General features: G+C 34.4%; 1 protein-coding gene across 2 annotated transcripts in view; it reads left to right on the top strand.

The window, feature by feature from the left end:
• The first annotated feature begins 996 nt into the window (after window positions 1–996).
• Window positions 997–27,866, top strand: part of LOC110380453 (neuroligin-4, Y-linked) — a 71,709-nt gene continuing 44,839 nt past the window's right edge. For both annotated transcript variants that reach the window (XM_021340454.3, XM_021340455.3), the window contains exon 1: window positions 997–1,268. The gene's annotated coding sequence lies outside the window, so the exon portion shown is untranslated. The remainder of the gene's footprint in view (window positions 1,269–27,866) is intronic.

Here is a 27,866-nt window from a genome sequence, read left to right as displayed (position 1 = left end):
GAACATTTGTTAAATAGTCCTAAACTCCACAAAAAATATACTACGCCTGCTCAACATAGTTTTTTTCTGAAAACTCACGTCCTTTTGAACTTTATCTTTAGTCCCCTTACGAGTCTTATTAACTAAAATACAATACAAAATCACATCATCACAAAAACATATAAATATTTAAAGCAATTTTTACCAAAAACGAAAAAAGGACCATACACTCTAAGCCTATGAATTGGTCCTACCGCTATCACTAAAGACCAAAATGGTCCTTTCATCCGCAGATCAGCTTATGTTTTGCACCAGCCATAAAACGGCAATAATATCAACGGTCCTAAGAGGAATATATTTCCACAAAATATCCAGTAATGTTAGTTTATACCGTTCATTTTATTTTTTTAGGCTCGCCCGAGTCACATTTAAATCTTATTTAGAACGAAAATCAAATAAAGATCCGGTTATCTATCTTCTGAGATTATTTAGCATAATATTTACATATTTTGTGTCTGTTTTGTTTTTATTAAGTTTCAAAGTAAAATGGTGGAGAAAAAGTTAATTAGTAGACGACTAATTGAATTACAATTCCCGAAAGATTTTAATTGGAATATTTTTTTTGCGTCGAATTTTTATGTAACTGGAGCGATTTTTGTTTAGCTGAAGAAATTAATTTTGTGATAAAATTATACGAACAATATTGTTATGTTCTAATCTTAACGTTAATCTTTAGACCTAATTCCTCTCAAAGAAATGTACGTGGTTGATAATTTCTTACCTCAAAGCAAACGTTTATCTCAGTTACTTCCTAAACCCGCATCAAATGATAAATGATTATAATTATCGCGAAGGATATTTTAACCCCAAACCATTCGCAAAACCTTATACAACGCCATCTATTATCAGCTACGCGAACTAACACAAAAGGTTGCACGCAAGCTGCTCCCCACCTACACGCACAGATCTAGGGAAAATTAGGTTCATATTTGGTAATATTTTCAGTCGCCTCGCGACCGGGCCCCCGAGAGCACGTCTCGTGGCACGAAAATTTTAAATTCTAAATCCGACACCGTGTTTGTTTTAAAACATTAACTGTAAAGACGAAGTTCCTTGTTGTTATAAATTTTGTTTTGTGACTTGTAATAAGTAGTTTTTAGATACGTGTTAGTTAAAGTGAAGTTAGGTTTAGGAAGTGTTTTTTGCCTTTCGATAGATGTGACGCTATGTCTCCTGTGAGATGATCGTAATTGAATGGATGTGTGAGACCCCGACATGGTTTTAAAAAGGTATGTATTGTCTTGAACGTTCTACATAGAAATATTTGCATAAGTTTACTATGAAGAAAAAAAATCAAAGGTATTTTTCTGCATGATTAATATGTTGAGGTCTGGTGACATTTATTGGAAGCATGGTGAATATTTTATGACAATTTGTCTGCGTTCAAATTGACACAGCCGAGTTTACAACATATTTGTGCTCCAACCAAGCCGATAATAATGTTTCTTTTTCACATAAAATGGTACATTTTCCTCAATTATATTTTATTTAACTCGTATTTCGATATCCTACATGTTTATCATATTACGTACATGAAAATATCCTTCGTTAGCCAAAAATTTCAACATTTTGAATTAAGGAAGATATCATAAAAAGTATTTTCAGCCATAATCTTATAAATAAATTTTCGAATAAATTACCATTATTTTGTGAATGAGATGTGGGAGAACAAAATTTATGCGAGACTTTTCTCGACAATTTCCTATTTGGGTCAACAGTGTATCGGGTATTTTGTAACGAAACGAAACTTGTAAGAATTTTCGAGTGGTCTTTTGAGACGAATAGATTCTCTTTCCTGGTTTTTGGGAAGACAATTTTATAACATACGTTTTGACGTTTTATAGTTCAGATATGAGTTGGTGTATGTATTTTATAGGGAATTTTTCAAATACACGTTTTCTATTGCAGTGTATTTTCGACACTACTCCGTGCATGCTGGTTTTAAATATTTATTACGTTCGAGCAAGCAGTTTTTACGTATTATATTGTGTTATTGAGAGATTTTTTTGTCTGAACTTTCAGAAAGGTGAAAGTAACTTTGATTATTTTATACCCACACTTACATATACTGCGGACTTTTATTGACTAAAGAATTATAAAATTCGGATCTTTAGAACCCTACAGAATCAAAAACATACAAACCCTCTTCTTAATATCCAAGAATAATAATTTATGTCATATTCGAAAATCCTTTTCCCATAGCAGTTTTATGGAATATCCTTTGATGTAAATGCCTTTAGAAATTATAATTAAATTTGTGTTTCCAAACATGTTTGCCTCTGGTTATTATTAAAGAAAATGCTTTGAAGACGCTTAAATATGGAATTAGGCTTCGTTGGTTTCAGTATTCAGCGCTTTATAATTCACAATTATATTTCCTGCTAATATTATTAATGTGGAGTTACAAAGTTCTGTTTTATTCAGCGTTGGAATGAGGTATTTTGTGTTGTCTTGTTTTGATTTGCTTTTTATTTTAACAGTTCAGTTTTATATGAAGACTGTGTAAGTTAGTCTGTTTGCTAGTTAGGTAATTAGAAACAAATGAAATCTTAAAGTAATAGAAAAGAAATTTTGTCGGCTCCATTTCTTGAAACATTGATAAAAACTAAAACAAAACATTTTGAACACATATAATAGTCGCAGTTTACCACTAAGTTCATGTTCACCAGACAGTAAATTATTTTTCTGTCTTCAATACGGGACCCAAAAAACTATCACACCTTTGTAAAAGTTGATGCAAAACAAATGACACTCGTAGGTCACAAAAGCGTCTAAGAAAAAACAAATGAATTCTCTACATAGTGTACATATGTATGTACATAGGTTGTAATTCTAGCGGAGTAATCAACAGCCATTCGTTTTCTACGTGAGAAGGCGAGATTGCCTTGCACAGAAACAATTACAGACAATAATGAGTACCTATAGATCTGTGGGAAAGCCAATGAAAGCCCTTCTTTATAAAGTAAGTCACTGGCTAGGCATTGGTTTCATTCGTTTGTTGTGGTTTACTTCTTCTTCCCAGCAAAAACACATAGGAAGTGGTGAAGAGCGGGCGTTCTGGGGGTCTGTCTTTTGTAGATTTGACGTTCAAAAAGTGCTGAGTTTCAGCCTACTTTGAATAAATGACTTTTGATTTTGATTTTTGTTTCTCGAGAGAAATGCTCGCAAACGGGGAAAAGTAGGTATATGTTAAAACGATAAATAAGTTATATTATCGCTAAGTTACTCAAACTCCATCCAGTAGTTTTTGGGTTAACGATGAACAAACTTCCATGTGTTCATGGACAATTTTTCGCATTTATTTAGTATAGAATGCCCAACATAACTGTGGAATCTGTCTACAATATGATGGAGGAGATCGTGGCTGTGTAATAGCCACAGTGGCAAGCGACCGAATTAAACCAAAGGTACACAGATTAATAAGAGCCTAAGAAAGGACATTAGCTGCTCTTCATCCAGGTACAAGAAGAAATATCCGCGGATGAAAACACGCTAAAAAGCTAGTCTTTTATATACATAGATACAAAATCCCTAAGGATTTTGAATACCTACGTATGTTACATAGCAACCTACGCAATTCTCAATAGTAGACAGCCCACTCACTTTCAATATCAACAAATATTCTGAAGTTAATTATAAGTTTATATAACATTTTGGTTCCTTATTTAAGAACTTTTATATCTGTATAAGTATGTGGAGGTTTATTTGTTTTCTTGTTACGCATACGAGAGTCTATAATTATAGCATTTTGAAATAAATACAAGAAGGTAAAAATAAATAATTTAAATACTTTAAGTAATGATTAAACAATTATTGTTTGTATTTAAATGAGCCTTCTAAAACTTTTATCTTTTTATACAGGTAACTGACTTCATGCGCAATGCTGGCTTGGAATATAGCATATAGCTTGATATACATATTAACACCACATCGGTGTATCACCGACGGTAAAAAATAACTAACTAAACATCCTTTATTATTGATAAAAGAGGACATCTCAATTTATTTCCACACTGCCAAGAAGTATCTACTTTCGTAACATTAGAAAGTTCAAACACATTTGTAGAACTTAGTGTTTGTCTTCGCACGTAATTTATTTATTTCGCAAGGGAAAACGAATAAAAGTGTGTGCGATACACGCATACGAAAAATCTTGGGGAAAGATTTAGGACTAGTTTTTTCTTGAAACCTAAGAATCACTTAATATAAGGTGAACCTGGAAAAATGTATCACTAGTCTTTTTCAGATTTCTTTTACCGTATAAGGAAAACTAAAAAGCAAAATGGGCAATTTCGAGGGTTTGAAAAAGACAATATATTACTAACTATGTGTATGAGTATTGAGTACTTAAAATGTTATACACATATTTAAATATCTTAACCTAACTGCCGCCATTGGTTTCACAAGCATCCTTTGCACACATAAAAAGAAAGGCAACAAACAAACTCATATAATATGAGTATAGATATTCACGTAAATACCACCAACAGATTTTACTTCTTCATTATTTCACATCACCCATTTACCAAAACCTAGTTTCCTTTACCATGCTCGAGCAACCATTTATTTCTAGCCTGCAAACCACAATGGGTCCTCTGACCCGCTTCAATACAACATAGGACCAAAGTTAACAACAAAATTTCTCCCACCGTTCCGTCTACTTAATCACATTGTGTTTGCACGCGTGCTTCTCATTTCCTACTTAATTGCTAGCTTCACTGTTTCTCTCCTCTATTCTATTGGGAACGGATAACGTTGTTTGTTTCAGTATCTTACGGGAATCATGCTGGTGTAATTTTGGCGATATTTGCTCCTTTCATCATGGTCAGACACCGTGTCATGAGGTTCCTAAAAACTTGTAATATAATCTTTTGTTTGTGTCAGAGTAGGTATTGTGTTTCCTTCTATTGTTTTTCAAAGGTAATTCACACGTAACAATGTTTCATGTGCAACATAAATCTTCATCAAATTCTAAAAAACAAAAGAGACATTGTTTAAATTCCGCGACGAACGAAATTCAAAGCATCATTTGGAAGTATTGTTAGCTACGCAAATAAAGAGAGAAAGGACCAAAATACGCCTCGAAGGACTGAATCACTGTGAAATAAACAACAAAAATACGGGAACATTTCAAGCGGAATTCTGTACAGAATTGTCGATTGAGTGCATAAATCTTTCTGTCGAGCAATTAGAGTTGGAGCCTGAAAAAAGTACTTGGCACTGATTCTTCGCTAAATGCGAGTGTACTGAGCACTTTGACGTTAATGTTCCTTGTATATTCATTCTCTGATTGGTGATATTGTATTCGACTGTGTCCTCAATTCATTCAAGATTTATCTCGCTTGTGATATATTGTCTCTTCTTATATCGAACATGCTTTCGTTCGCAAGGGTGTAATGTCTGTATCACTTCTCATAATACAATTTAAGCGAAATGTACTTAGATACTTATCAAGATCAATGTTTCGAAAGCTTCGATACGTGGGCGGCGCGGCGTGTAAATAAAGGATGATGGGTAAAATTGGCCGGTACATCCAATAAAAACGATTCGCATATCAAATGATAGCTTATACCCTAAGCTTCATTTTTTATTATGGACAAAACATTGTGAACCACCGGAGAACGAAGATATGACACTTGATAGCATAGGATAGCCCATGGACTTGAACCACTTCATTGCGTATGGGAGGGATGTTTAAGTGCATTATTATTGTCAATATTTGTCAGAACAAGTCACAAAAGGTATCTGTGCCCATATTTTCCAAGTTTATTGAAAAATAAAAAGATTATTTAGCATTTAGTATTTACAACGTATGGTGTACGTATTCTGCCGTTCTGGTGAGTCTAACCGGCATAACCAATGAAAACCATTTGCATATCAAATGATAGCTTATACCCTAAGCTTCATTTTTTATTATGGGCAAAATATTGTAAACCACCGGAGAACGAAGATATGACACTTGATAGCATAGGATAGCCCATGGACTTGAACCACTTCATTGCGTATCGGAGGGATGTTTAAGTGCATTATTATTGTCAATAATTGTCAGAACGAGTCACAGAAGGTGTCTGTGCCCATATTTTCCAAGTTTATTGAAAAAAAAAAGATTATTTAGCAGGTAGTATTTACAACGTATGGTGTATGTATTCCGCCGTTCTGGTGAGTCTAACCGGCATAATCAATGAAAACCGTTTGCATATCAAATGATAGCTTATACCCTAAGCTTCATTTTTTATTATGGGCAAAATATTGTAAACCACCGGAGAACGAAGATATAACACTTGATAGCATAGGACAGCCTATGGAATTAAACCACTTTGGCAAGTATGGTATATAAAAACAACCTATCTTCTTATTATAAATAACGCAGCTTTTTTACCACTGAAAGATTTTCGAATCAGTTCAGTCAAGTTCGTAGCCCATTTAATGCAAATACTTATCGTGAGTACTTGAATTGAAATATAATCCTGTGGAATTGGAGGTGTGCTGGCATCAATCTTTTTTTAATAATTCGACAACCTAGGGCCGAATATCCTGGTGCAGCAGATCAAGGAAATGCTATCTCCAATAATGGAATTAGTATACGGTGGTAGAAGTAAAAGTTTTTAAGTTTTGTTTTACTATTAAAACAATTATGCCTAGTTAAGACCGATTTTTATTGATAGTCTACCCTAGGCTTATTTCAATAAGTGATATGTTGACTAAAATACATCATACAATGAATTTTTCTACTATAGATTTGATTTTAACAAAAAAAAATGGGTGCAAAAAGTATAAATCTTTTGTGCCCGACTGTACTTATTTCCGGTAGATTCTTGACATGAACTGTATTGTTTCAGTAACTGTAGAGTACAAGCAATAATATAACATACATTAGAACTTTATTGGTTATCAGGCCAGGGTTCATACAAAATTGCCCATCATCCTTTAATTTGTGTCTTAGAACTGATTGACGTCAATTTGTTAAATGCTTCGGATCCTTTTTAAATTAAAAGCTTTTTAAATTAGAAATTCCTGTGTAAATACTTAATTTAATTTATTTATTTTTAATTTTGCCTTTTATTATACATATGATATAGATTATAAAGCCTATATTTTATGATATGATTTTTGGACGTCATTCAATGACTCTCAAGGAGGGTAGGTGGTAGGTAGGTGTAGAGGGTATTTTGTTCTTACTGCAAAGAATTTCATTTTTAAGGTGCGATAATTCCTCCAAAGAGCAGCCTTAAAAACCCACTTAAACATTATCAAACTTTCCAAATCTACAGTCTTAATTTAAGTCTTCTTGATACAAGAAATATCCTCCCCCAAACTTGGGTCCAGTGATTGAGAGCTCAGCTACACACAATCCGTCATGTTCTTCAGTGACATCATCAATATTAATAGAATCTGGCCTCTTTATTAATATTCTGGCAGCGGCTCCGCTTTGTAGTCTCCTCGTTTGGAAGCCTCGGCCCAAATCCTTCATATTTTTAAGGATTTAGGCGACATCCTTTATGCACAATGTTTTGTTTCCAAAGTGGATGAACGGACTATAAGATAAATTGTATGAAAAGAAAATTTTCCTCGTTACGTTGGCATTAAATTGGATGGAGATCTGTTTGTTTTGGAAAAAGTTATTTTTGATTAGAAAAATAAATGTTTATGTAAAGGTATTGCTGGATGAAGGGACTTTGAATTGTAAGCTCGGAAAATTCTGTTCGTTAACTGGAGATAAAAAATAAATACTTAATCATAGAAGTATAAAAATAATCCAAATATGATTTTTCGAAAAAAATAAATTGAAACTTTTATGCAAATATAAACTACGGTTTACGAGTTCCACTTGAAACCAAATAAATGTTCAGTATTTAATTAATAGAAAAAAGTAATCAAAAACGAACTTCGAATTTTATTAAAACCGTGATCAACATTTAAAATTCGGTTATTTCCAATTCTCACTTCAAACTGTGAACGGTTTAAGCGTAAACGCAAATAAAAGAAAAAAGAGAAAATTCAATTTTAAACGATTCTGCGAATCGCTATTCTGTGATCCCCCGATTTGCTCCCCTCTATAAAAATAATCAGTTTGACGTACAAAATAAGTTCAAATCGGAGATTGAGATGATCTTATATAAATAAGGTCCATTTTTTCTTATTTATTGGTCTGTTAATTCATTGCCTTTCATTTTTGTGGGGGCTTAATTGGATGGACTTCATTGTGAATGTCCATCCATCAGTTCAGTTCATTTTTATTGGCAAATCGCTCTTTATGATTTGATTGATGATCTCCATGGCTTTTAGAGCGAGTTATTTTGTTTATGTTGAATGCGAACGTCAATCGCTGAATTAACAACGATAGAACTAATGGAATGAAATCCGATGTTATTTTATATACGCGAAAGTAGCTCTGTCTGCCTTTCCCAATTTCACGTCATACTACTGGACCTATTTAAACCAAATTTGGTACATAGATAGCCTAATGCCTGAGACAAGACATAAGCTACTTTTTACTCGGTGCGCCCGGGATGCAATTGGAACCTGAGGTATACCAACACATACAGGAGATAGCATACTAGGTATATGCCTTACTATTAAGTCTATAAAACCTCAAAAAACATCCAGATTTAAACATTTTATTCGTTCCCTTCACTACTAAAATTACCAAAACTTTCGCGAAACCATCTACATTCTACATCAAGCGGGAGGAACTACATTATTAATTCAGCACTCTCGTCACGTACATAAGCCGAAAAATCTAGATTGTATACAAGGGACATAAAGTCTAACATTTTATTATCCTAGACAAATCTCTACAGTTACTATGGATCGTAAAACGTGTTAGTTTTTAATAAAATCTTCTGCATATTCGAGGGGTTATTTTATTAGTTGTAGTATGGTGAATTTATTTGCAGTTGATGTAAATTGTTATATATACATATATGTTGTTTATAGTTTTTGTTTCATTGAAAATTGTGGGGGTTGTGATTGGTATAGGGTGTGCGTGGGATTTTTTTGTTTAGATTTTTTATATAAATTAAAATCTTCTAATCTTTCTTTTACGTAATGTTGTATTTGTACTTTTTCAGTGCTTCAAGTGGATTGTTTATAAATAAAAGTTTTTTTAGTATTTTATGTAGCATAATGCTTGTGTTTTTGTTCTGTAAATGTTATTATGTTTTGCTTTGTAAATAGTAACAGGTATTTATGTAAATTTTTAGTAAAGATGCCTTTTTCAGTCCTGTTTTTCTTTATATTGATGATGTCACAATATTTCAAATGTATTCGGAAACCTTTACTACTGCCCACGATTTTTGCAAGCGACCAGTCTATTACCCATAAAAATGTCACAAAACTTCATAAAACACAAAAAAATCTAACCCACTGCCAACCTAACTTAAAAAACATTTTGTGTACATTCGGTAGGAAAGTCAGAAAATGTACATACATAAATAAAGACTAGCTTACACGTGCGGGTTGCTGAAAGCCAGCAACGAACAAAATAAAAAGAATCACTGTCATGTATTTTCATAGGAAAACTGAAAACTAAGTTTTTGGCGTTTAAATTATTAACGTCGGTCAGCTTTGTAGCGTGAAAAATTAAAGTTATTTTGGCTTGAATGCTTGTGGTCGGTTGTTTTAAAGTGGGAATGTATGTTGTACAATGGTTTTCAGTTTGCGAGAATAAATGGTGGTTCTGAACCTACTAAGTGCTAGTGTGACTTTTCTAGGTTATTGTACTTTTTCGAATACTCGTACAAGTACTTATTGCATTATGAAATATTGAGGTGTTAAAGATATCTATGGGATCATTTGAGAAATTATTATAGTTTAATAACGAGTATTATATATTTGAAAAGTAGGTATCTGAATAAAAGTTAAAAATTCTCTAAATTACTATGAAAAACTTCAGTCCAAAGATTGTTCTTGCTATCTAAAAGGCAGCCAAAAACATTGGTATTTTACCTAAAAGGCCACTATCTTACCCAACTATTTTACAAAGTATCACTCTAGTTTTTCCACTAAAAGCTCATTTTGAACATCTCGCAAGTTGTGAGCAATGGACTGTACCAAGAGGTTTTCCTTGTACTCTCGTATTCAGAGAATATCATATTTGTTATAAATGTTCCGTCTGTCTATGTATGTATGTGTGTGTATTCATGTATGGCATGGAGAACATAATGACTAGCGGAGGTGTCATAGCGGAAAATCGCAGAAGAAAGTAGAGTGTCAAAATGCGGGGACGAGGAACATTACTGTTTTCGCCCTTATCGGTACGCCTTCTTTGGACGCGATCATTTTTTGAAATACCAAAGAAAGTCTCAAAGAACCCGACCCTACATTAGTTCACTCGTAACAGATCGTTTTGGTCATGCTCACCGTACGAATTTGACCTAGAAGAAGGCCTGACCTACCTGCATTACGGCATGTCCGCTCATCTTTCCTTACTCAGTAATGTAAGTCTTCAGTATTATCATTGTGTGCGCTTCATTGAGTAGCAAGAAGGTTGAATTTGTTTCCTGTCTTTGTATTTTGATTAGCTATTGAAATGGATTCAGAAATATGTCTTCTTGTCAGACGTGTATGACAATTTGTTAGGAAAGATGTTCGTTGAATATTGATGGGAAGTGAAATTCTGGATACAATGTTTTGTCTTTATAATGATTGCTAATATTGAAGCGTTCTTTGTGATGGTGTTATACACGTCCAATTCAACAATATACTATCAGTAATGTTGATTAGTTACTATATTTTTTCACAACTTTTTTATCGAATGTATTGCTGTTTTAACGAAAGAAAATATGTAGGTACTTATGGAAGAAAAATTAAGGCAAGAGGATAATGATGGCCATGATTTTGTTTTCAAGCTATTTTTAATCATTTGTAATTCATAAAAGTTGAATTAATTAATTAACAAGATAAAGTCGCTTTTCCTTAAAACCAGAGGGAAACATGTGCTACATCCAGAGCTGTGAGAATTTGAGGGTACAACGGAGCAACCCGTAACAAGTTGTAAGCAACGGTCTGGTAGAGTGGCGAGTCTTGTAGCTGTAAACTAAGCACTTCTAATGCTGACGTCATTCTCAAACGTATTTACAGTCGGTTATCAAATTTAAAAAAAACACGGGATCAAAAGTAATATAAAATATCCGTCAGAAAAAAGTTATTATTTTATGTTATTTCCAACAGATACCCATGTTAAAAATGACGTTGAATATTCCAAATATTATTTTCATATAGGTAGTACAATGCGATTAAATACATATTTTTATTTACTTTACCCCAATAAATACAAATACTTAATTACAGTATAGTAAAATATTCGGCAGGTGCGTTTCTAATGATGGCATAGAACTAAATGAATTGACTATACATTCACTAGGAAGTTTCTAAACGTCCTGTATATCGATTGCACCAAGATACAGAAAGCACAAGGTCCTGTATATTGACCCGAACGTTGTCGTTTGACATCAGTTCCGCTGTATCTTCCTGTATTCTTCCGGAGTAAGCCATTTGTTACTGATACTTTGTATCACGGTATAGTAAATTATATACGCTATAGTGAATTGCTAGGAGAATCTTTGATCTTTATTAGTAGAATCACCTTAAATTCCCAATGTTATAAATGCGAAAATGCGTAAGTGGTAAGAGCTCCAAAAATAAGTCTTTTATCCCCGTGCAATGATGTAGTACCCATGAGATAGTTAAAACTATGGGAAACAAATAAAGTTTGTAAACCTATACCTACACAATACTACTACAAATTACTACTACTAAAATAAAGTAACTACTCCGCGAACGCAAATGAAGTCGCGGGCGAAATCTAGTTGAAATACAAATAAATTGTACTCAATACTAGTGCTATAATTGGTCAATCTGCAAGGTAAAGCACTATTTGTCTCAAGCGTCACCTCAGTTTGAGACAAACGTTGGTTACACCGTGTTTCACAACACAGGAAACCAGCTAATGCAAAAATAAACAAAACAACATCAAATCATTTCCAACACAATTCCCATTATACATGGGCACCAACGTCCCATCTATAAGTCTGGCGACCCTAACACACCCGGCGACCTAACACACTCGGCGACCCATGGAGAACAGAATGACTAGCGGAGGTGCCATAACGGATAATCGCTTGAAAGTTGCGCGCCAAAGCCAAGCGGGGGACGAGGAACGCTTCTGTCTTCGCCATCTTAGACCTTCTTTGGACCCGATAAATTTCGTTATACCAAAAATGATGTCTCAAAGAACCCGAAAGCCTCGTTAGTTCATTTGTAAGTTTTGGTCATTGTTAGCATACCAATTCGACCTAGTAGAAGGGACCTGACCTACTTGCAATATGGCATTTCCACCATCTTTCTTTGCTCAATGCAGCGACCCAACACACTCGGCACCCGGCACGTACGTTACACGTGCTCTCACCTCATAGGACCGACCAATGGATCGCACATTGCTCTGAATACTTGCGAACACTTGTGGGCAAAAGGTGTGTAAAACGTGGCGAAAAAAAGGGTTTAGAACGTGCGAAAGAATATTTTAGAAAAAAAAATTGGGATATATTTTAAATGTGAGTTTGTTTGTAGCTCTTTCAGTGTAAATCTGTTAATTCGCTTGAAATGAAGTTTGATATAGATGTAAACCTGGACGGCTAATGTTCTGCTTATTATCTGAACGTCAAAAATTTCTTGGGTCCTGATGGAAATAGTATGCAGTCTTCATAACCTGAGAAATCGACCTCAAACACATAAATCTATATTTCCTAATAACCTAAGCGAGTTAAAATATGGTTAGCCTTTCGAAACAGTAGAACGAACAGAATCAGGACCCCAAATAATATTATTACAATTTAATATCGAAAACGTGTCCATCCCGTCCCCTTTACCCATTTACCTCGGACCCCAAAACAATATCCCTACCAATAAAACCTTCAAAACGTTTATCAAATAAAATTGAAAACGAAAATACATACATAAGCCTTCGTATTGGAGGCCTAATCTCTTACATCCCTTAATAATGAATACCGATTTATATCAGTTTTATTTGGACCAGTTTCACCAAATGCGCTACAAAAGGAGGTAATATAATATTGTATAGCTTTATGAGACTCGTTTGCATATTTTACCATTGATTGCACAAATAAATGATTTTAGCATCGGATAATGGTAATGGAGGCTGAACGTAAATGATTTTAATGTAATAAAGATTTTGTTTTACGGTGTACGGTATTACTGGTTATTGGTTGGTTTATTGTTATTTTTTGGTTGATTTAGGTGTTTTCCAATCAGTTTCATTATGGTTCTTAAGGGGGCTCTTTCAAATGGGACCTCCAAAATAACTTTCTAGGGAAATATTAACAGGTACGTAGGGTTATAAGACCTAATTTTCAGAAATGAACAGTTGCAAACAACAGTAGATAAAAAAAAATGTTGAGTTTTGCAATCCAAGTTTGTCCTCATAAGAAAAAAAAAGACCCAAAATCAATATTAATGAAAAAAATAATGTTGCTATAGCAAAATATTGTAACAAAAATCAGCAAAAAAGACAAAAGTAACACATTTGAAAAGACAAAACAGGTCAGGTATCTCAAGGACATATTCAGGTCAGAACACATTTTACCTTCGAAAAGAAAGAAATCGACGTACGTGAAATGGTACTACAATTCTTCAGAGTTCATTGAACTCTCTCAAAGGAAGAGATTAGCCTCGAGTTCAGATCTGTAAGGCACTTCAATCAGAGAAGTTATATTTCAACTGTCAGATAGACGGCGTTTTTATCCTCTGAAGATATTATTTAATATCAAGTATTTTATCCTGACTTGTAAAATAATGATTGTGAAAGTGGGTTCGTTTGTTTTTTATGCCATCACGGTAAATAGACAGGTGAACTTATTGAGGTTTTATAGTGGCTGTAAAGCTGACTTTGGAACATCTTTGGCTGTCGTTACGGATAGAAAGAAGTCTAGTCTAGCCAGACAACCAGACTTATCAAAGGGTATTGGGTTGCCCACTACCAGTAAGTGGTTTGAGGAGGTCAGATAGGCTGTCGCTCCTTGTAAAGCACTGGTACTCAGCAGCATCAGGTTAGACTGGAAGCCAATTCCAACATTGTCGGGAAAAGGCTAGACAGATGAGTGTAGAAAGTTGTACCATTTTTGGTAGGTGCAAAATTTTAAAATTGCTCTTTATGCAGAGGGTAGATCGAGTCCTTCCAACTATAACCCAACTTCTTACGTACAGTGTGTCTCTTTTAGAACCCTTTGTTTTGTAAAGTCTCGGTAACACCTTTTATTCTCACAATTCTGGCAAGAAATACCTTCAGGATGCGGGTGAAGCCACGGAAAGCAGTTAGTATTATAGATAAACAGTGTTATCTACTTGTATTACATAGGTAAATAATATCTGTTACACGAGTAAGTTGTTTGAAGTGGCTGTCAAGAGATTTGGGTATGTGTGAAAGACGATAGTGTATTCCCTTGATGTCGGATTATTCTAAGCCTGTCTTTCGTTTATTTCTTTAATGTATGAACAATTCTCTTTGTTTTCTTGTGTGTGCGTTTATTTTGAGGAGATGTCTATTTCTGGATCGCTTACTGGTAGTTTGCAATCAGTTATAAGTGTGCAATCAGTACTTATAAGTTTTTATGTATTTTCATAATAATGTGTGTTTTTTTTTTAATATTTAAAAAAAAACTGAAATATAAAACTGCCTCCAAATATATAGGTACTTTATCCTGAGTGGCTATGCTGAACCGTATCAAAACCGTTCAGCCATTGCGCATAATAATACATACATACGAGTCAAATCGAGTACCTCCTTTTTTGAAGTCGGTTAAAAACCTCCTCAGAAATCGATTATCGGAAACTTACAAAAACCAATCACGGTTTATCTATCGTGATAATTGTAAAACTCTAATTTGGGATCCCGTCGAGATCCAATTATGAGGAAACAATTGCCCGATTGAAACGGTCCGGCGGACCTGTGCGATTGGTTGGAAGCAATCGATATGATTGGTCGACGGTCTTGTGATTGTTTAGCGAAATTATGACAGTTTTGCAATGAAATGTCATTGGTCCCTGGTGGTTTTTGGAAAAGAATGAGGTTAGCGATAAATTTTAGGGTTCTTTTCCTAGACTGCCTCTTATGAACCATAATAATGAGACGGTTGGAATTTTTACAGATGATGTAGGTACTATTATATAGTTTCCGCTAGTATAACAACGGTTAAGAATTGATAACTAGAACAAATTAAATACTTTTGGGAGGCTTTTATAAAACAAACTTGGGTTTTTGGCCGTTTTGCAAACAATAGTACCAACTTAGTTCCTGAGTCTGACTCATACTTGGCCGGTTTTGTTTCTTTTTTTGGAGTACGCCTTTATTGAAAAAATTCGGAAGATTTTCTCACTAAACTCCTCTAGCCTATTTACCATAATTGTTTGATAAAAAAGTGGACCACTTAATCACAATATTGAAACCTTGTAACAAATTCATACAAAAAAAAACACAACAAAACTAAAAATAATGACGGCAGCAAAAAACAGGCTTTCTCATATAAATATTTCAATCCCTAGTGAGGTTATTAACCTCCAGGCAACGAGCAACGCACCGACCTATTTCCTTCACGATGTGATAGTGAAATGTTTTTCTTTAATATCTAGCACGATATGTAGGTAAATAATGTGGGGGGACTGGAATAACAATGTGGCCTATTTATAGTATCTGTATTTTTGCCCGCAATTTTTGTTTATAGCCTGAGGAACTATGTCCCGTACTCGGTAATAAAGTAGCTTACCTATATCCGTTTTTAGGGTATCACCTATCTACAATTGGTTTAGTCGTTTTAGTTTGAAAGTATAACAAAGAAAAATAACTGCCATAATCCTTTTTGGTCCTACGGATCTTGCTATAAGAGGATTGGTTATTTGCCTAGACCAATTATGACAAGGTAAAATTTTAAACGATATCGCCTCAAGCCAATTTAATAATAGGCTAAAACTATGCTATCGGAAACTTATAAAAGAATTTTCGGATATCCTACTTCTTGTTTCAATAAGTAGGTATTTTAATCCTATGGCCATCTTTCATTTCTTTCGTCCTTGAAATAGCTACACCAAATTCAACGTTGATATAAATCGAATTAGCGTGAAACTTGTTACAGTCATTAGAACCGCTGAGAAACTTATCTTCAAGCTTTTCTAATTAAGCAGTAAACTAATGGCATAAGGTATTTTGTATTAAAAAGGGGAATATTTTACATCATCGCTCCATCTAAGTAGTTTATGAACTATGTTAGCAGGCTTAAGTTGGAGTTCATTATAACATAACTAAGTACGTATTTCCTGCGGTTTCGCCCGCATCCAAACTCACCTAGATAAAAACTATTTTAGACTTGATGTACTTTCAGTGTGCATTCTCAAACTAACTGATAGAGTAATTTTATAATGAAGTGGATACCCACTTTAGATAGATACAGGCTTGCTTGTAAATTATATAAATAAACGTTCTTCTTGAATCGATTTACTGGTGAAAAAGTTATGAAAATCTTGCCTAACGTTTGTCAGCTTCCTGCAATAAAATAGATACAGTGCAAGACTTTGCAGTGATGAAAAGTTACATGCTCTTAGAGAGATCTTTTGAAAGCGATCTTAAAGATCTTTTTATCTTATTCAAACATCTGCTGCTTTTCCCCATTATTTTTTCATGGTGGCAAAAAATGCAGAATCTACATGTATGATAGTCATGAACGTATCCCACAGAATTGATTTATGACCCCAAATACTACATAATAAAGATTTTAAGTATAATTTGGATGCAAAAGATATACAAGAGGGGTGTTAAAGGCATTCCTAAAGTCATATTTGGCATATGGAATTATAGGAATGATTGTTATGAACATATTTCTCGTATTCATTTAATGGAGTGGTGGTTAGTGGGAAGTATTAGTGGCTAATATTTGTATAAGTTCGGTTTCAAATTCTGTCGACTTAAGTTTGGAAAAGTTTCGTGTATGATGGATACCATTGATTTCTTAACAGTGAATGAAAATCTCGTATGAAAACCAACAGTATAATTTTAGATACGTTGCGTTTGCAGTTTCCATTATTTGAATTTGAGTCCGGTTTACCATGTTTAGCATCAAAATATATGCGACAAATACCAAAAGTACCAAAAATAACTACCACGAGCGCAAATGCCCCAGTATACAATACTTTTCTTGCTTAGCTGCCCAAAGTTTGAAAACAAAGTAATGATGAAATTATATTTTAACGAACACTTATTATAGTCAACCAATCAATCAGAAAGTTATTTGTATCATAAAATGGAAAGGCTTTTCCCTACATTGGAATATCCTATAACCTGGCAATATAGCTGGCTATGTAGCTAAAACTATGATTACCGAGTATTTCAGATGATCGAATGGAAATTTGATTTCCTTTGATGCTCATCAGTAGGTAGTTTGATTTATTCCTTGTTATATGTATGTATGTGTGTGTGTCTGTGTACGTACTTACGTATATGTAGTAGTTATTGATCTATTGGAGCCATATTATTTGTTATGAAGCTAGAACTAATGAGGAGTAGATAATAAGAATTAGGTTCATAGTTACAGATGTTTTATACCTGATATTTCTAGAAGAACCTGATATTTCTTGCTTAAGAAATATCAGCTTTCTTGATTTTTGGATTGTGAAGGAATAGTGAGTGTACCTGTGTTTACGCAAATGCGTGTGCACTATAATATGTCCTATGCAGTTTACTAATCTTCTTATAAGAGAACATAAGTCGTGACCGATAATCGGCTAGGAAGACAACATCATTTCTTGCTTGATACATTTTATAGTGAATAAGATTAAGAGTAATTTTAATAACATCAATACTTATAAATACATATACTATTCCAGAAATACACTTCAATACAAAAGCATACATAACAAACAAACTATCAAACCTAAATAAATATGTACACAGATACATATAAATAAAAAAGGAAAGGATACCTTCTGAATTTGTAATACCAAGAACACAATATACTTTCAATGTATAAAAATATCAGGTCATGTGGAACTAAAAACTATTCAACATAGGCTGTTTGATGTGGTTTCACCCATTTTCTTGTGACATTATGACTATCATTCTCCCACATAAGCTTATGTATTATTACAAGACTGGGTTGTATTGTGTTTTTTCACACCCACAAAGCAATCAACTGGGAAATTATGGAACTGTGACATTTAGGCTCGTGGTCATCATTTTTGAGGGGATTGTCAAAATTGGCTGTTGCGTTTTGAAACTTTCACCCAAACAAATATGTATTACCTATTCAACAACTATTAGAATAGTATCGTTATTGTAATCATCAGTCTTCTGTAGCTATTTGGCTTCAGGTTTAAAAACTATAAATTATAAGCAACCAGGACGTCATAAGCTAAAACACATCAGTTTACGGCTTCGTTTGCATACGACTGCTGATAATGAGATCCCGGGTTCAATTCCTGGATCGTCGATCAGAAATCGCTTAGTGGATTTACGAAAAAAATGCATCCGAGGCTGGCGTAAAAGTATATTTGCTTTCAATTTCGGCTTCTATCAAGTCAGAAGCCATAGATAGGTAGATAGTATAAACTATCTTTATTATAAGCACTGAAAATTACAAGTACAAAGCTTGACTATTTTATCAATAAATAGCAATTTCTTCCAGACAACCTTTAGATATAGTTAAACTGTATTATTTGATAGGTATCTAGCCATCTAGCAATCAAGGTAACATTAGTACTAGAAATACCAAATTGTATCTTAATCAGTTCCGATATCGTCAAACTATTACAAACAAACAAACTCCCTTATATATTTATAATATTAGTTAGAATCCATTCATGTGGAACTAGGGACGGAATATTTACCATTTGCTGACACTCAAGGTCGGGTCTGTTAGTCCAAAAGCTTATTATTTGACCTTGAAGAAGTTTGAGAAACCCTATTTCATGTTTAAGCCAATCTGGTTTAAGTACGTTTTGATGTCGTAAATCATATTTTGTTTGGGTATTTACGACTTGAATATTTCGAACGCGAAAATGAATAGATGCTCTATTAATTTAAGTTAAATAAAAGTTCATGAAACCATCCAAAAATTGTGGTTCGCCAAAACGTTTTACCAAAACATGAAAGGGATATTTTTTTGTCTTATCAAGGAGTATCGTGTTTCCCGGGCAATAGGCTTGTGGAGGTCAGATAGACAGCCCCTCCATTTTAAACACTGGTACCTACTTGCCTACTCACAAATAGACTGAGAGCCGACCTCAACATATTTGGGAAAAGGCTAGGCAGACGATGATGAACTTGAAAACTTATTCATGGTGAAGACCTTCCTCAAACCGTGACTGTTATTCCTCTGCAACATATTTTACACCCGTGCCATGATAGCTACTTCCCATATAGCTTCTCGTTTACTATTTTCTCTTTCAAACTGGCTCTCTATGTATAATGTACTCATTTCTTATTCTACCTTTCCATTCGTGTAGCGTGGCTTATAATAACCACAATTATCATATCACAGTTCAATTAACATCAAATTATTATTACAATACTAATGATCAATTCACACCACACAATTATTAATATCTAAGAACACTAAGAGTACCCACAGACTGCAAACTTTTAGTCGGCCAACAGTTATTTTATCCTCATACTTAAATCAGTGTGAAGACGAATGGTAGTACGTATATTACAAAGATGAGGTATTTGGCTGGTGTCACACCGACAGAAAAATTTCATTCGAAACAAAATTTTCTTTAAAAAAACAATTGCCAACTATCAGGTCAACTGCCGACCAATAGTTGGTCCGTTGATTATTAAAAAAATAAATAAAAGAAAAGTGTGAATTCAATCACAGTTTTTAGTTGGGCTCATATCGGATAAATCAATCGTTATTTTGAGTATATTTTTTTTCTTCTCCATACTGATTCATGGACCCGAACCAACTGTCAGCCGACTAAAAGTTTCCAGTGTGCACGAGCGCTTAGGCTTACACTGGCTTAATGAATACACAACCGCGGCAGCTCCCGGGAGCGTCGTAGAAACTGCTAATGGATTTTAATGTAACGAAGCACTGAGTTCTGTTTACTTAAAGAGTACTAGATTCTACTACGGCGCTGCTTGTATTATGGTTTGTAAATTATCTCACTTTAAATTGCTAAAATTATGGCTGTGTTGCTCTCATTTTTGGCAACATTGGAGTTTGATTTAGGTAGACTTTAAGTATATTTAGATATGAGCTTTTTGAAAAGGACACTCATAAGTGCCAAAAATATAAGGTGAATGGGATGTTAAGTATAATTCGTTGTTCCATTTTTTCGTGGTTAATTTATTCTACTGCCCAACCCTTTTATACTAAGCTTTCTAAAAACAAGATTATTTAAACCACGCGTTTCTTTTGTCCAACAAAAACAAAAAATTTTCGCACTCAACCTGAAAAGCGTTGCAAATGGAGGTAACATAGAATTGATTAATTCATGGCATCCATATTTAACCCCCATTCGCCTTTCAACCTCCATTCACCGGACACGGTAAAAGGGCTATTTTTACCCCATCTCCACTCACGCATCACTGCCCTTAAAAACTTCGGTCCAAAAAGAAATAATACTTACAAAAATGTCGAATACCATTTCGCGTTATAGGAAGGGGCGACTTAATGGGGTTGGTTTCACTAAAAATATAGGGGTGGAACTCACCCCCGGTGAAATATACCGGCTTAAAGGCATTGGGTCGCATCTGGAACGTGAAAGGTTCCTGAGAAGGGGCTACGGAAATATATTCAACGTTTTAATAAATCCAGTGACAAAACGCCGTATGTTACGCTTCTTTATACTTGGTTCGTGCCTTTTTGTTTCTGAGATATATCTTAGCGAGCCAGAGTTACGTCTTGGCTTTGACCTTGCTCGGTGCTGCTTACATTAAATAATATTATAATCTTGACATTTCCTTTTATCGTGCTAGAAATAGGTAATAGATACCTTTAAAATGTACTTATTTTACATTTTGAAAAGCCGCTCCTGTTCGTAATTTTGACCTTATTATTCTTTGTGTAAGGGTTACATACCTATTTCCCACGTATTTTTGAGCTTTATGATGAAATCTAGTAGTAAGTGGATCTTACACGTGATAGTTACTTCGAAGTTGAATTTCGTTTTGAAGAGTCCGTAATAAAACTTGGTAAAGGAGCAATGATGATGAAGGCATTAACCGTAGTGGCTTTCAACGTCAAATTTATTATACCATTAAACCATCTCAAAACAATAAAATCCCCAAAGACCGACGCGCCATCTTATAAATTTCAAACAACAATTTAGCTAAAAATTTCCTCATACAAAAACAAAGTAGGATGAATAACAGCCTGGCTGAAACTAGATACTGACGGTTTCAAGGCGAGAATCTTCCCTGAAGGCTGCCTTGAAACGAGGCAGCCTCGAAACGAGGCGTTTAAGTACTTGAGCTGCCTCGCAATAAATTGTAGCCGACCATGTCCGTTCATCATTTAGTAAGGCGCAGAGCACACTGTGACCGTAGCTTCAAGTTTTGTAATTTTGAAAGAGAATTTTATTATAAAAATAGCTGTTTCTCACGGTCTTGTTCACGTCTTGAGATTGCTTTATCATAAAAGTCGAGTTAAAGTAGGGAGGATTTTTCTTAGTTTAATTAGCAACATCATCATAATATTAGCAAAGCTTTATTTTATGGCAAAAATAACAATTATATATGCTCACATCACACAACTTTTTATAACATCATAACTTTATGTAACAAAAAAACAAAACAAAAGACACATTATTACACACGTTCAGACCTCAATATCTTTGGCCTCAATATGTCCAGGTGATCTGAAGACGAGGGTTTTTCTCAGTACAGGTACACTGACATTATTGGGTACTGTCAATATGGAATGACACATGCCACGTATAACCTTCTTGTATGTTACTAGGGCCGGCTTTACGCGGGTGTAACTTTTTTTTTAATAAACGCTGCTCCTCAATCTTAGATCATTGAACCAACAGGAGACGTCATTGCCGTTGTTATCAGAGAAGCAAAACATTTTTAGGTTGAATCTAAAAAATGACTAAAATGGAACTTTGTCTTTGGCATCAACAAAAAAACTAGTAATTTGCCCTAAGAAAAATAAACAAACAACTTTTAATTAAAGCTTTGTTTTCATCGTTAACCCTTTTCTATTTAAAAACAGTCTTAAAATAACTCCCAAAATACGCGCAAAAAAATCTACTCAAGAACCCGAACAAAAAATCCGAAAACATTTGCGCATCACCCAAGGTTTCAGTGAAAAACGAATACCCAATTGAATATAGGAAAGCTCATTGTTCGCCCAAAACATGCTTAAAACAATCTCTGAAACGCGTTTGTTCAAAACTGATTGGTTCACAGTGAAAAGTTTAAATGTACTGCGGTTTTATTTTAGCGGTTCTTTTATTCTGCTTACGTTTAATTTAGAAATACTGGTCAGTGTTTGTGGGGAGCGCGGTTTGATGCTCTACGAATGGACTGGATGTAGGAAAAGGCGTCTGTTTATTTTAGTAGTTGTTTTGGAGAAGTTTTGGATTTGATGATATGGCTTTAATTTACGGTGCATTTTGATGAGACTTGGACACTGAAGTAAACAAGGATCACTACTTTTTTTAGGCATGTTTAAGTAAAATTGACAAGCTTCCAGTAGCCTGGGACTTAGAAAGTAAACTTTTGGATTACTGCTAGAAAGTTTCTAAATCCCTTAGGAAAAATTGTGTTAAACAGTGTTTCTGCAATTTAAGATTTATGTCTAGAAGTAAATTCACAACGGTATAAGCAACGCAAAAAAAAATATGACATAATATAAATGCTTCAGTGAATCATGATGAGTACGTACGCAGCAAAGGGGAAATATCCCATATGCGCATCAGTTCCTGAACTTTTAATTAACGTGATATCATTGACATTCTGCTTATAGTTTTTTTTTCATTGAAATAATTATAAGCGAACAAAATTGTATGTTTGATGAGTGCTTCTGTTTTGTTGAAAATATTCCTGATACTTAATCATAAATAAGATTTCTGCTCATAACTGGTTTTCAAGGCCTAGCAGCTAATTTCCAAACGTAGTAGTCAAAGATTTTCTCAAAAAAGTAATTACATTACATTAATATGGTCTACCTTTTATAGTTATCTGTTCGAATAATATCTCAGTCTGCAAGCAATTGCGAAACCAATCGTAAGTCGTCCCTCTACGCGACGTTTGTGCGTCGTAACTTTACCAGAGTTTCCAATTTGCCGACGACAAGATTAGTTACCCACCTGGAAAGAAGAGCATTTTATTTTAGTACAGTCTTCTGTTGTATTACAATGTAGTAGTAGATCGTGATATAATTACATAATTGGCTAATTAGTAAAGTGATACGCATGAGTGAGTCCAATTACAGTATCTGCCATGTTTGTTTTATATGTAGTGAGTAACACCTATCTGAACTCCTTAACCTAGTTAGGACCCCTTGGATTCACGCAATATTTTCTGGCTTCTGACCACCGTCAATGATGTACGACAGCCGAGACCGATAAATAAAAGTGCCTCCCAAAACACGGACGTACTCGTTTTGAGATAGATGGTCAAATATTGCATAAGCTTTGATCGATAGACCCATTTAGCTGTTACTTAACCACCAGCTCCTTATTGCAAAAAAATTGAATGAATCACTCGATCAAAATAATCAGTTTGAACCATCTACCTACTTTTGCTCACCAATGAAATTATTTTTACCTGAACATATTTTTATTACAAACAGAATGAACTTCAAAAACAAGTAACTATCTTCCAAGTGATAATTCAAAGAGCTTGCCAACTTGATAATGACGTGTTAAGTCGCTCTTTGGCACCTATCCGCAAGTTAATATCAATTTGTTCTAGCCAAATGTATGTACAGATGCTATTTGTTTTTTTTTTTTTTTAAGAAAAGTCTTGAAACTAAAAAAGGTTATGTACGGATGAGTTCATCTGTGAACATTTTATAATAGAAAGTAAATATTCAGCAAAATATTTTTTTTGATCCAACCACTTTTTCCTGGTAAACCGACAAAAAGATAAAATAAAACGTTATTCTAGTAGGGTCCATTAAAATTTGTAAAATATTTCCCTGAAACAACCTATTTGTTTAAAATGGTTTCTCTTTCAGTGCTTACAAAAACAAAAATTAAAGTTGTTATTTGTACCGTCCCAAAAACAAAATTTCTGATCAGCAACAAATCGAATTAGCATCGCAAATTACTTTCACCAGTTACTAAGACAAGTACGAAGGAAATCTAATAAGAAAAGAAAAATAAAATACGATCACTCTAGCAAAATTCTTTGGCATCATTTCTTATTACTGCTTTAATTAACTTATTCCAAGGCAGTCCGACGGCGTATAATTTTCAATAGAAATTTAGACTCCATTGTAGGGAGGTAGCGTCTAGAACCGTCGATGAATGGATCTGCCGAGCGATTGTGTGAAGCGAGAGCGATTTCGCAAAACCAGATGGCTGGGGGTCGATTTCAGGTGTTAATTTTTGATGTATTGTTGTGAAAGTGTTCGATGAATTATTACTTTCTTGGAGCTGTAAATAAGAGAGATAATATTTTTACAGGATAACTTGACTTTGTCTGTCATTTGAAGGTAAAAGTTTCTTTTAAAGAATCACTTTTTACTAAAGATTCCGATGACAATGTCATAATCCTAGATAGTTTAAAGACCAAGTTACTCGACCTAGTAAGTAAAAATGTTATATACGGAAAATCAATCTCTGAACTACCATTAGACACACAGACACGTTCCACCAACAATGGCGACCAAAAACATCATCACCCGCCAATTACTTATTCAAACACAAACTTATCTAACAGAAACTGAACCATTAATCACCTTGATGCTATCTGACAGCTTTGAAATGGGCCCATAATAGTTGCGCCCAGACATCTTGGGCTTACATGGAATAATTAATGCCGAACGTACCTCATACCTCTACCTTGCCCTTACAATTAATTGGGGTATGTTTAACCCCACCTTGGGATGACTTAAAAGCCTTTTGAGATGTAGGATATAAGAGCAAGTCTTACTAGGTTTTTGGGGCAAGATGTGTTCTAAAAGACTGATAGCGGTTTTGAAATTGGTTGCGTCCTAAGTAGCCTTAAAAGATCAACCGGGTTTAAAATAACTGATGGATCAGGTCAGATATGAGTCAGCTCTATCACTCAATTGCTGCTTCCGACTTTCCTCAGAAACAGAACTAAAGTAGGTAGTTTTATATAATGTGTCATAAAATTGTGAACCTATAAAAGGTAATTTTGAGACCAAATGAACCCCAAAATAAATGTCAACTTTATCCAAGCTCCATTACTGGATACAACGCAACTATATTTTGGGTTTACCTACCTATGGATTGAAACATACAACATTTCATATCCAAACAGCTCCTCAAATATACACAGGCGTACCATCTGTAGGATATCTCATAATCGCCGGCCGACTCGTTATGGTGACAGTTTAAGAGGCTTACCGAAGGATTACCCTCCATTTAATATATTTTTTTCTTCACAGGTGCGTTTGACGGTACTTTTCGCCTGTCACCTTCCTTTTCGTGACTTTCTTTTTAATTTTACTGAGAGTGGTTTAAGGATGATGGATTTGAGGGTAGATTGTCATGTGGTTTTGGGAATTTTCTGCCGAAATGGCTAAATGAAAGTATTTATAATTTTGTCATATGCTGACATAATCTAGTTTTTGAAATTGTTAGAATGATTAATACAGAAATCGGACTGACACGAACTAAAATGACGAAACGATTTTTATTAAAATCTCCTGACGTGACGAGTTTTGTTAAATTGAAAAATGTGTTTCTGACTGAAATTTAATTTCAGGGACTTACTGAATTCATTTTCATGAGAAACTTAACTGACTCGGCTTAGGAGGCTTAGTAGGTGTAATATTTTACATTTTAATTAAAGTAAATAAAGTGTCAAACAAAATGACACCCAACAGTTACACAAAGTTTTTATTGGCGCCCAACGTGGGGCTGAAACAATGTTCAAAATGAATTTGTTATTTTAGGCATCGCACTTTGTTGTTTCAGCATAAAGCAATCAATTATAATATCACTGTTTGTATTTCCAGTATAAGTCTAAACGAAATAGTAAATTATGTTCAAAGTTAATATTGGCGCCCAGACTGGGACTCGCTAACATAATATTCAAAGTAAATTCGTGAATGGAAGTAATATAAAAGAGCTTCCCATAAAGTATTAAATATATTTCACGTCATTTCCATGACTTATATGACGCGTTTTCGTTGGACGAAATATTCGCATCGGAAAGACTTTTGGTGCTCGTATCATGGGCCCACAAATCATTTCTGCATTATTGAATCAGGAGATAGCGGGTATTCACGACCCGGAAAATCCTTCATACTATGCTTCAGTTAGTAAGATAATGATATTTTTGGAAGGATATTAGCCCGAGGCATGTTTCGTAACCGCATCTCTAAAAATAGGAAGCAAACCAGTAACCTAAAAATAAATTTAAAAATGAAAAATAAATCTTAGAAAAGACCTAGAAAAAATTTGGCTTATCTACGGTATCGAAAAATTGTGTCCTACTACTAACAGCCAACATTAAAAGCAGCATTCAATAGTATATTAACAAACGTTCATGAATGAAATCCACGTTGACTACCAAACCTACCAATCTACTCAATAGAATCAATCACTTTGACTCGTTTTCCTCAATTGCCAATCCGATCTCACAAGCAAGCAGCTAATCCTCGAACTTCAAAGAAACCTCCCAACTATCCGCACAATACTTTATATTTAACTTCCAATACCCGAGACCTCAAAGTCGAATGACTTTATCCCTTCAGCAAGCAAACGAACCAGATTTGCATGGGACGGAGCACTACGGAACATACTAAAGGACCCATTTAGGGAGATATGGTCCCAAATGATAATAAAGTCAAAGGTATTAAGTATTGACAGTTTAGTTGGTACTTAAGTGAATAATTTGTGAGTTTGGCCTTAGGAATTAGCATTTCGTGTCTCAGTGTTTGGCTTGCTAAGGGTTACGTTGATTGGTTCCGGGTATCTGATGTTGTTTGTAATCAATTGTTTTGGTATAAGGGGTCTGTTTCAGTAGACCAATATACCTAAAGTTTTATATAGTGACAAGTCAAATAAATTCGAATGTTTCACATTTATTTCAAAGGTTATATAAAATATCATAAACAAAATACAAATATGGCGTCAAGTAATAATCTGACAGCAAAATGGTTGGCATACCGTAATCCGCCAAAAAATATTCTCTAAATCAATAACCTACTGCAGTACCCGAGCTTCGTATATTTTATGAACACTGAATGGAAGCTGTCAGGTGAACGGATGAGGTATTATATCGAGTTGTGAAGTCTAAAAAAATATCGTGTCGAATTCGGATTCCATTTTTTTTGAACGTTCGATATGAAATTTTAACGCATGGTTCCGAATTTTCTGAAGCGGTAGAACCTACTCGAAAATATTTTCCGATGGATCGAATGGATGACAGGTGACCCTATTTTCTTTTTAAAGCGACATCTGTCAATTTGAATCCGATATTTTTACACCAATTTCTATCAAAATCATAACATAGACTAAATTCCACTGTTATGGCCACTCAGCGGGTCATTTAATAACTGCTACTGCAGTCGGCTAACCTAAAACCATATTACAAATATTCAACCTCATGATATTTAAATTGCAATAACACGCAGCATTCCGTGAAAATTAGTGTTGTCTCATAAAAATATAAC

This window comes from Helicoverpa armigera, chromosome 5, assembly GCF_030705265.1.
Source record: "Helicoverpa armigera isolate CAAS_96S chromosome 5, ASM3070526v1, whole genome shotgun sequence".
NCBI classification, from domain to species: Eukaryota; Metazoa; Arthropoda; class Insecta; order Lepidoptera; family Noctuidae; genus Helicoverpa; species Helicoverpa armigera.
The sequence above is the reverse complement of the archived record's forward strand: the minus strand, read 5'-3'. Positions and strand labels throughout refer to the sequence as shown.